Below are 8,708 nucleotides of genomic sequence, written 5' to 3'. Positions count from 1 at the left end.
ATTAGTTGATATTAATAATTATTGATTGGCTTTTTGTTTTAAATATCTGATATATTGCCAAACTGGTGATGTGACCTGTCTTTTTTTTTTTTTAATACAAAGTTTTCCCTCAAGCTGTTATTCTCATTTTCTCCCTTCACTCCACGCCACTGTTTTTTTTTTTTTTAGGCAGTTTTGAGACACGGTGGCAAAACCAGAAACTGCTGCTGTGCAAGTTACTCATCAGGCTGTTGCTAGGTAACGAATGAGCGAGTCAAGACAAAGTAGTCTAGAATTGTGATACAAGATCTTCTTTTGCTTTCTGAAAAGTGTAGCATGCATTTTCATTCAGGCCCTACTTTTGGAATTCATCTGTACAAGCTTTAAACATCGCTACATAATAAGATTTTGAACCAATCTTCATTTCAAAACACCTGAAGCCCAGAAGGCTCTTAAGTCTTCCAACGGACTTCTAAATGGGATTGAGTCTGGACCAAACACATGCACATGCTCTGATTTGAGCCATTCAACTGTATTTCTGACTGTAAGGTCATAGACCTGACAGAGGGCGAACCTCTCCTTCAGTCTCAAGTCTTTTGTAGCCTCTACAAAAGACTTTGTTGACATTCTTTGTTGAACGTCAACAAAGAAAATTTGTCTTTGTCTCATCTGACCAAGGCAACGTTTTTGACAAGTTTACTGTGTTTTCTATAGCTTGTGGCAAACAAACAGGACTTAGAATAGCTTTCCTTCCTTCAAAAAAGGACAAATTTGTCGAGTTCATGGCTAACAGTTGTCCTGTGTACAGATCATTCTACCTGACTTATGGATCTCTGCAGGTCATTCGGTGAATGTAATCAAAGGCTCCCTTGGCTGCTTCCAATTAATTATCCATCTCTATGTGTTGCTCCATCAAATACAACTCTGCTACATCCGTAAGCTACTTTTAAAAACCTGGAATATGTAGTACCGATAATACTCTGGCTCGAACTCAATTGTTGACACAATTACATCAACTATACTCAGTATTTTCCTAAAAAGTGCACAGCAAAACCCTCTTTACCTAATTCCAGTCCTACATGTTGGGTTTATAGAGAGGACAAGTGCTGCATGAATCAGCAAACCGCGATGCCATCATCATCATTATCAACAGTTTAAGCTCGTGTTTGGGAAATCACTTTGAAAAAAAAAATAGCAGTTCATGACCATCCATTCATTAGCTGCAGATTATTCTGAGTCGGCTTGCAGATTGGTAATGATGCAGTCGAAAATTGTGATGAGATTTAATAGGTCAGAATGGGGTTTGGAGCTTTTCCCCCCACAACTCTTATGTGTTTTTGGGATGTTGAAAACATTCCTCCAGATCATCCACTCCCTAAAGTGATTTATCCCCGATTTTAAAAAAATTGGAGTCTAAAAATGTAATGCAATGCAAAATGCAAAAAACACTTAAGTTTAGCCAAAGGTAAACCAAGAATTCATCTGACAAAGACAGGAGGAAGTCCACTGGAAGTCCCTGCTTGGGAAAACTATGTGCCTAATTGCTAAAATCAAGAAAAATACAACTTGAACGAGAGTATTTGAGTGCAGAATGGGAACTATTTTCAACAAATCACAGGTTGCAAATGTTAATGGACCATGTTTATGGATCAAATGTTAATGGGTCATGTTTATGTTATAGTGATATTGTGAGAAATGAATGACATTTATTTTTCTTTTGTCCTTAAAAGTATAACAGAACTCATTCGAACAGTATAAAAATGTAAATCAACTTAAAAATAAGTAAACATGCAAAGGAATATCGAAAAACGACAAAAAGCCGCAACTAGCTTGATGCATAAGACTAAAGCACGTTAAGAACAGAGTGGAAATGTCTGAGCTTAATGCACAGCACCATGTGTGGAGAAAACCACACATGGTGCTGAAGAAAAATTTATTCCAAATGGACTTAATAACTAAGCCGATATTTTGGAGTCGCCATCACAAAGCCCTAATTCTAGTGTCATAGAAAATTTAAGGCTGAAGCTGAAGGCATGTGGGAACGAGGCAGCATAAAAACCAAACTCGGTTATGTCAGGGCTGTCAGGAAGAACGGGCAGAATTCCACCAAACTGATGGAAGAAGCATAATTATGTAAGGATACCGAGTCATTCAGTTTAAAACACAGTTCTACCCAATGCTAAGGAAACACATGTAAACGCCTGAATTTGAAGAAAGATATATATATATATATATATATATATATATATATATATATATATATATATATATATATATATATATATATATATATATAAAACATATCCGATCATTATTCTGGGATTTATCAAATAGAAACCATGATGTGATATTAAATATAGAATATGAAAGCTTTGTCTGATTTAATCGAAGGCACTGAGGAATAAAAGGTTATGTGTTTTGTTTTTTTTATACAGAGAATGTAAATATCTGGTTTCATGTACAAATGCAAGTACTTGAGTCGTACAAAGAGGCGTTGGCCATGTGTTCCAGCAAGGAGGGGATGGATGCTGGCAAGCCGTGCTGGAGCAAAAATCGGAAATCAAAACCTAAAATCTGTGTGGTTAGAGTTGTAGTTGCAGCTTGTTTGGGTTCTTGTTTTGCAGTCACACAGATGACAGCTTTTGCCCTTTGCCTTTTTCCATTTTAACTTTTTCTTCTCAATTTTTCCAACAAATGTGATTTATTTAAAGAAACATGAGCAAGGCTGTGGCTTTGTTTCATGAGAACTTATTTCAACTGTAAGGAGTCTGCTCATAATAAAAGATAAAACAAGTTTCTTGCCAATCAAAATGGAGTTCCGTCTGGAAGCAGACTTTAGTTTGAAACATCTCGGGTGCAGCAAGTGTTTTTTTTTTTTTTCCTTCCCCCGCTGTTCTTGTTATCTTCAGAAGCAGAGAGCAGTTGCTGTAATTCAGTTTTAACAAGAGTTTTTGGGGCTTTTAACATGCCGTCTGCAATGTAATTAGTGTCTTTGCCTAACTAGTTCCTAGCAGGCAGTTTTAAACACTTTCCATTGCTGCACACCACAAGACACGAAGCAAATGCAAAAAGAAAAAGTAACGTCTGTTGCACAAAGCACACACCCTGATTTACAGAGCCTGAAATGTTCGTTGCAGGTGCTCTAGGAAATCTCACGCTATCAAAGTGAAATTTCTGACAGATGAAGCATTTGCAGGTTTCAAAGCTGGGAATGATACAAAACCCAAACTGGAGTTCACCAAAGTGCTCTCAGGAGAAACAAAAATGGAAATAAGAATCGATGGACATTATTACAGATGTGAGGAAGAACGAGTTTCCATACGTGAGAGCGGGAAAGACAGAATAAGATAGTATGTCTATGTGCATGCAGAGGCATCTGGTTTTGATCAGCTTTTCCCACTGAACTGGTTGTGTGGCCACACACACACACACGCACACACGCATACACACACGCTCACAGCGGAGGAGTCAAATGTGTCAGTGTGTTTAATGAAAGCGGGGTGACATCTGCGAGCCGTCCGTCTGCGTGCAGCTCCGAGGAGTTCTGCATGTCTGAGCACAAACAAAGACACGCGAGAAGGTGAGAAGATGAGAAGATGACAGGGAGCAGCACACTGCGATGTTGTGCTGCCGGATGATGCGGGAGAAGTCAAATAAATCTAAAATGAAAACCGTCCTCCTCAAAACAAGACACTTAGTGGAGACAGACAAATATTTGTGGGTAAAGTAGCTGTCTTTTCCCATGTGTTGAGCTGGAGAATGAAACCGCCGTCAGTGAGAACACATTTACACATGCGCAGGAATGCCGGCCGGAGCCAGGTTTGTTGGGTTAAGCACTTCACAACCACTGATACTTCGACTCACTAATGTGTGGCATGAATGGAGAACACATGGCAGCGACGCCCTGGAGGATTGCCTTGGTAGCGATTTTTTATTTATTTATTTTTTTGCTGCAGAGTGTCTGTAAGTGACTGCTGCCTTTCATTTTTCAACACTAATCTGCCAGGTCTGCAGCTTGTGAGCCTCAACCCTTGTCCGCCGGAGCCACAGATGTATGCTAACTAGCAGCAGAAGCGTCCCTTTCTCCCCTCTAAAAAGGTTTCGCTGAGGCAGCCCACCAAATGCAACAGCCCATACCAGACGAGTGCATCATCTCTGTTTGGAAAGAATGAACACATCGCTTCCTAATGCCTTCAAAATGACTGCAGGTATTTGTGAGAGAGTCTTAGATTTGCAGCATAACCAGTTCTCAAACTGCACCACGATGCTCTGCGGGCGAACCTTCCCTCAGCTGTGACATCCACACATAGGAAGAGGCATAACAGCAGTTTGTAAACACTCGACTTTGTAATCACTCCTAATAATAATAACAATAATAAAAGATTTGCAGTGAAAACAGAGAAAATTACTTTCCCATCATCTTGAAACAATATCTGACAAGGATTTCTTGCTCATAGCATCTTGGAAGTTGCTTTTGGGTCCAGTGGCCTCTGTTGCAAAAGGGTCAGCACTGTTTGTTCCTTTAGCAGTTAGTGGCCTAACTTGGTGGTTGCTCTGATTAGAGTCCAGCTGAAATCAGACAGCAGGCTCCAGCATGAAAACTCTAGGGCCACTTTGGAACCCCTTAAGAACATGCCCTTTAATTGTTTTTGTAAATGTAAGTGAATAAGTGAAAGGAAACTATGCAGAGTGTGGCCTAGCTCTGTAGGAGGAGGATTGTGTCCACAAAGGACCAGAGGAGTTTTGACCGTGAGGCGCAGGTGAGGCTTCAAACTGTGGCACCTGAACTGAACTGTGCAGGTGCACATCATTACGTGACCCATCAGTGGAGGTCAGAGTTATATTTATACATGACTCTGTCATATGGAATTTAAATAACTTGATGCCAACACAACATAAAACGCACGACACCTCTTTACTGTTGTGTGCGAGTGGGAAGCACAACACCTGCACAGCGGTAGAGTCCAAGTTTTTAGAAAGTGACCTGGGTTAGCTTACTCTAGGGCTTGGGGTCTAGAGCTAATTAGCCGATTTGATTCAGGTGTGTTTGACCAGAGACATAGCAAAAGGTTACAGGTCACCGGTCCCAGAGCACTGGAGTTACTCAGGGTTACTGCAACAAAAAGAGGCTCTGTCCAATATCAGATTTATGAGGATCGGTTTGACTTTCATTCAGCCTGTGAACTGTTGGAACAGATCTATCTACTTGTAGAACTGCTGATTGGCTCGTGTTAGTTTGGTTGATCGGTCCACATGTGTTCTGAAAGAGACTTACGACAGTTTTCCCTCGGAGTACGGAGAGCCGATGGAAGTTGCAAGGACTACCCTGAAGCAAGCGTTGTACTCCCAGTGGGTTGTACTCTGCCAAGGTTGCGTCTCGGTGCTGGAACCGTTTGTGGTGTTCAGGAACTGCATCTGCAAGTGTCAGATTGTCATGGAGATGAACATGCCGGTTGAGTGAAGTTGCATTTTTTTAAATTTTGCACATGATGTTGTTTTGTTGGTATCCTCGAGAATCAAGCAATGCTCATAATTTCTGTTTGGAACAGTTTGATTTTTTTTTTTTATTATGTGACCCAAAGTAACCACATTTATATGCAGTAATCTATGAATATAGCTTTTGCACTCTGCATTTGCATACCATCATTGTAATCATAGTCCAGAATACCGGCTGCTTCTTTTGTTACAGGCTTTGAACACTGCAATGTGGCTAACATATGGGATTTTACTAAGATGAAAGATTTCTAGCTATGCTTAATTGGCATCCAATTTTGGGATCCTTTATCTCTATCGCAGTTTTATTAATCACCTAAAATTTATTGTGTTCTTGCTCTAATTTCTCCTTCATATAAGTGAACTTTAATTGACTCCTGTTTGATTTTGATGTACAGCTGAAAAAAGATTGATAAAATAAAACAATCAAAGTTGTTTCAACTGCAACTTTATAGATCGTACCGTGGATATTGAATATAATGCCGTAAGGACAATCTCTTCCGCACCTCGTATTTCACTCAGTATCCTCCACTATCACGTCACAGTCTATGTCTGACTTTTTTTTTTAATCATCTCAAAGACATTTCTTTGAATACTTCTTGTCTCTTCCTTTTCCTGCTTCCTTCCTTTCCCTCACCTCTGCATCTTCCCTGCACTCTGTCCCGGTCAGCCTTTCATTATTTTTACCCACCAGAATGTGGAGCAGCTCCACTTCATGCGAACGGAAAACCACAGGTTTTGTTCTGTCTGGCTAGCTCCCAGCATCAGCCCATCCACCAGCATCTCTGTTCAATGGAAACAAAAACAAGAGGATGTAAAACATTAATACTTTTGAGAAGGTATCACAGGACATACATGGTTTAAATCCATCATCTCTGAGTCGGAGAGAAAGAGAGGACAACACAGTGCTGCCAGAAACCAGGAAACAGAAATCTTCTTTTCAAACTTTAGTTTTCTCCGTGCCAGCTCTCTCGGGATGCTGGCACACTTCCATCGCTTTCTGAACTTCCTAGCAATGCTTACTAAGGAGTCCTGCCCCTCAACCTAGAGGTGACCATAGTGTTATCCTGACTGAATCTGAGGTTCAAGGTCCGCTGATCAGAAAATATGACATTTCCACCACGCGCCTTAGTTAATTGTTGGCATGGCTACGTAAGGCCTTCATCAGGTACATAAGACCAGATAGGTAGCAAGTTTTTACAAAGGGAGTTCCCACCAATGTCAGCTCAAAGTCAGTTCACGCTGTGATTATCAGCCATTATATGACGTCTTTCAGATGAAAAGAATAGTGCGGCAAATGTTAAAATATCTCCAATTATTAGAGAAAATCTTGCTGTGTCTCCTGCAGTGAATCACATCTGATTATCATTCTAAATCTGAACATCTGTTCATCTTTTCCGCTTTTGAGAGTTCATCTCTGAAAGAAGGAGTTCTGACATCTGCGCCTCGCTGCCTACTTATTGTTTTATTGACATCTCTTTTGGGCTTTTTGGGCTGAGGATTCTGCCATGTTAGCAAATCCCATCATCTAGCATCTTCTACAGTACAGAGTGAGTTACCAACAAGATTTAAGTCAGTTTGATTTTGCTTCAGACTTTCCGGAGGATTAAAAATTAGCTGGTTTAAAATAAACCTGGAAAAAAAAAAAAAAAAAAAAAAAAAAACCTGAAACAATCTTGTGATCGATTGAAATCAAGTGGCTCAACATGTATCCATTATTTGGGCTGGCAAAATGAATATTTTTTTAACCTCTAAAACATTTCCTTTGAATGCACCTCTAATGACTGGCTTTTCAGACAGCTGTAAATCCACTTAAAAGTGCTAAGAAATGGTTGTCCTAGCAAATCAATGAAACATATCAAAACTGAACCACGAGCAGATTTCATTTTATTGTTTTGTTAGTGGGCTTTTATTTGTCTAGTGACTACATGAGCAAAGTATTTGCTGTTCAGCTCTGCTCATGCCAAAAAATACATAACAATGAAGAAGGAGAGACTGAGAGCGAGTGGTCAAACAAAATGAAAAAAAAAAAAAACAAGAGGTTGTATCAGTTTTTCTAAAAATACATCACATTAGCGAGGCAGACAAAGCTCACACTTAAAGGAGTTACAGGTTCATATAAAAAGGGATATGTTTTTCCATGTCATGTCTCATTTGCTTATTCAACAATCAAAATCAGACCCACTAGGCCGAATAATTGAGTCCAGCCCTGCAGAGTCTGTGTGAGAAAGAGAAAGCTGAGTTGATTTATACGCCGTAGCATTTATAATCTTTGAAAATGCTATTTAGTTGCAGCAGAAGGAAAGGATTCAATTAAAATGCACGCTTGTGAACTATTACTTCACACAATAATGTGTCTGTGGCCTAACAAGAAACGCAACATAACAAGCGCCGCTCACTTTCTTCCCTGCAGCCCTACTTCGCTTTCCTCTGGGAGAGGGGGAGGGGGCAAGATTTACAGTTTGGTGAAAGTCATAACAGTAAATGCCCTAAAGGACAAGAAAATTGAACTGTATCCTTGTTATGACTTGATTTTCCTCCACTTTGGTCTTTATTGCAGAAGATTAATAACCGAGGACCTGGAAAAGCTTGACTGTTCTACCTCCCACATCCAAAGAAGAATAAGGAAATAATTAAGACACATCAAGGAGCTGAATCATTGCTCTGAAGATCTAGGAATCAATCCTGAAAACATGCTGTTGTACCAATATGCACAGTGCCTTGAACAGGTTATCATTTCCCACAGTTCTTTATGTTCCAACCACAAACTTATTTACCATAACTTTTTTTTATTTTTTTTTTGCTATTGCAAACACAAAGCTGTACAAAATTGTGACATACTAGATAAATGGGAGCCATCAGCTGAAGGATTGGTAGCTTTTTTTGGGATGGATACAAATGCACACCAAAAAATTAAAAAAATAAAATATTTTCAAATCATTTAAAAAAACCATGTATCATTTTCCTTTCACTTTAGAGTTATGCACACACTTTTGAATTATTATTATTATTATTATTATTATTATTATTATTATTATTATTATTAGTAGTAGTAGTAGTAGTAGTAGTAGTAGTAGTAGTAGTATTACTATACATTCAGAAATTTAGAGCTGCAGCATGGCAATATGGGAGAAAGTTCAATGTGTATGAATCCAAGACACTGAAAACTTTATCTATATATTTTGATGTATGTTTCACATTTCTCATCCTCGGTCATTTGACCAATAGTGACCACT

General features: G+C 39.2%; 1 long non-coding RNA gene across 1 annotated transcript; it reads left to right on the top strand.

Annotated features, from left to right (window-relative positions):
• Window positions 1-3,996: 3,996 nt before the first annotated feature.
• LOC103150788 (uncharacterized) lies at window positions 3,997-8,385 on the top strand. Its single transcript, XR_001658865.1, has 2 exons — window positions 3,997-4,187; window positions 8,033-8,385. It is a non-coding gene; the product is annotated as an uncharacterized LOC103150788 (long non-coding RNA).
• The last annotated feature ends 323 nt before the right edge of the window (window positions 8,386-8,708 follow it).

Source organism: Poecilia formosa, unplaced genomic scaffold (assembly GCF_000485575.1).
Source record: "Poecilia formosa unplaced genomic scaffold, Poecilia_formosa-5.1.2 Scaffold7, whole genome shotgun sequence".
NCBI lineage: Eukaryota > Metazoa > Chordata > Actinopteri > Cyprinodontiformes > Poeciliidae > Poecilia > Poecilia formosa.
The sequence above is the reverse complement of the archived record's forward strand: the minus strand, read 5'-3'. Positions and strand labels throughout refer to the sequence as shown.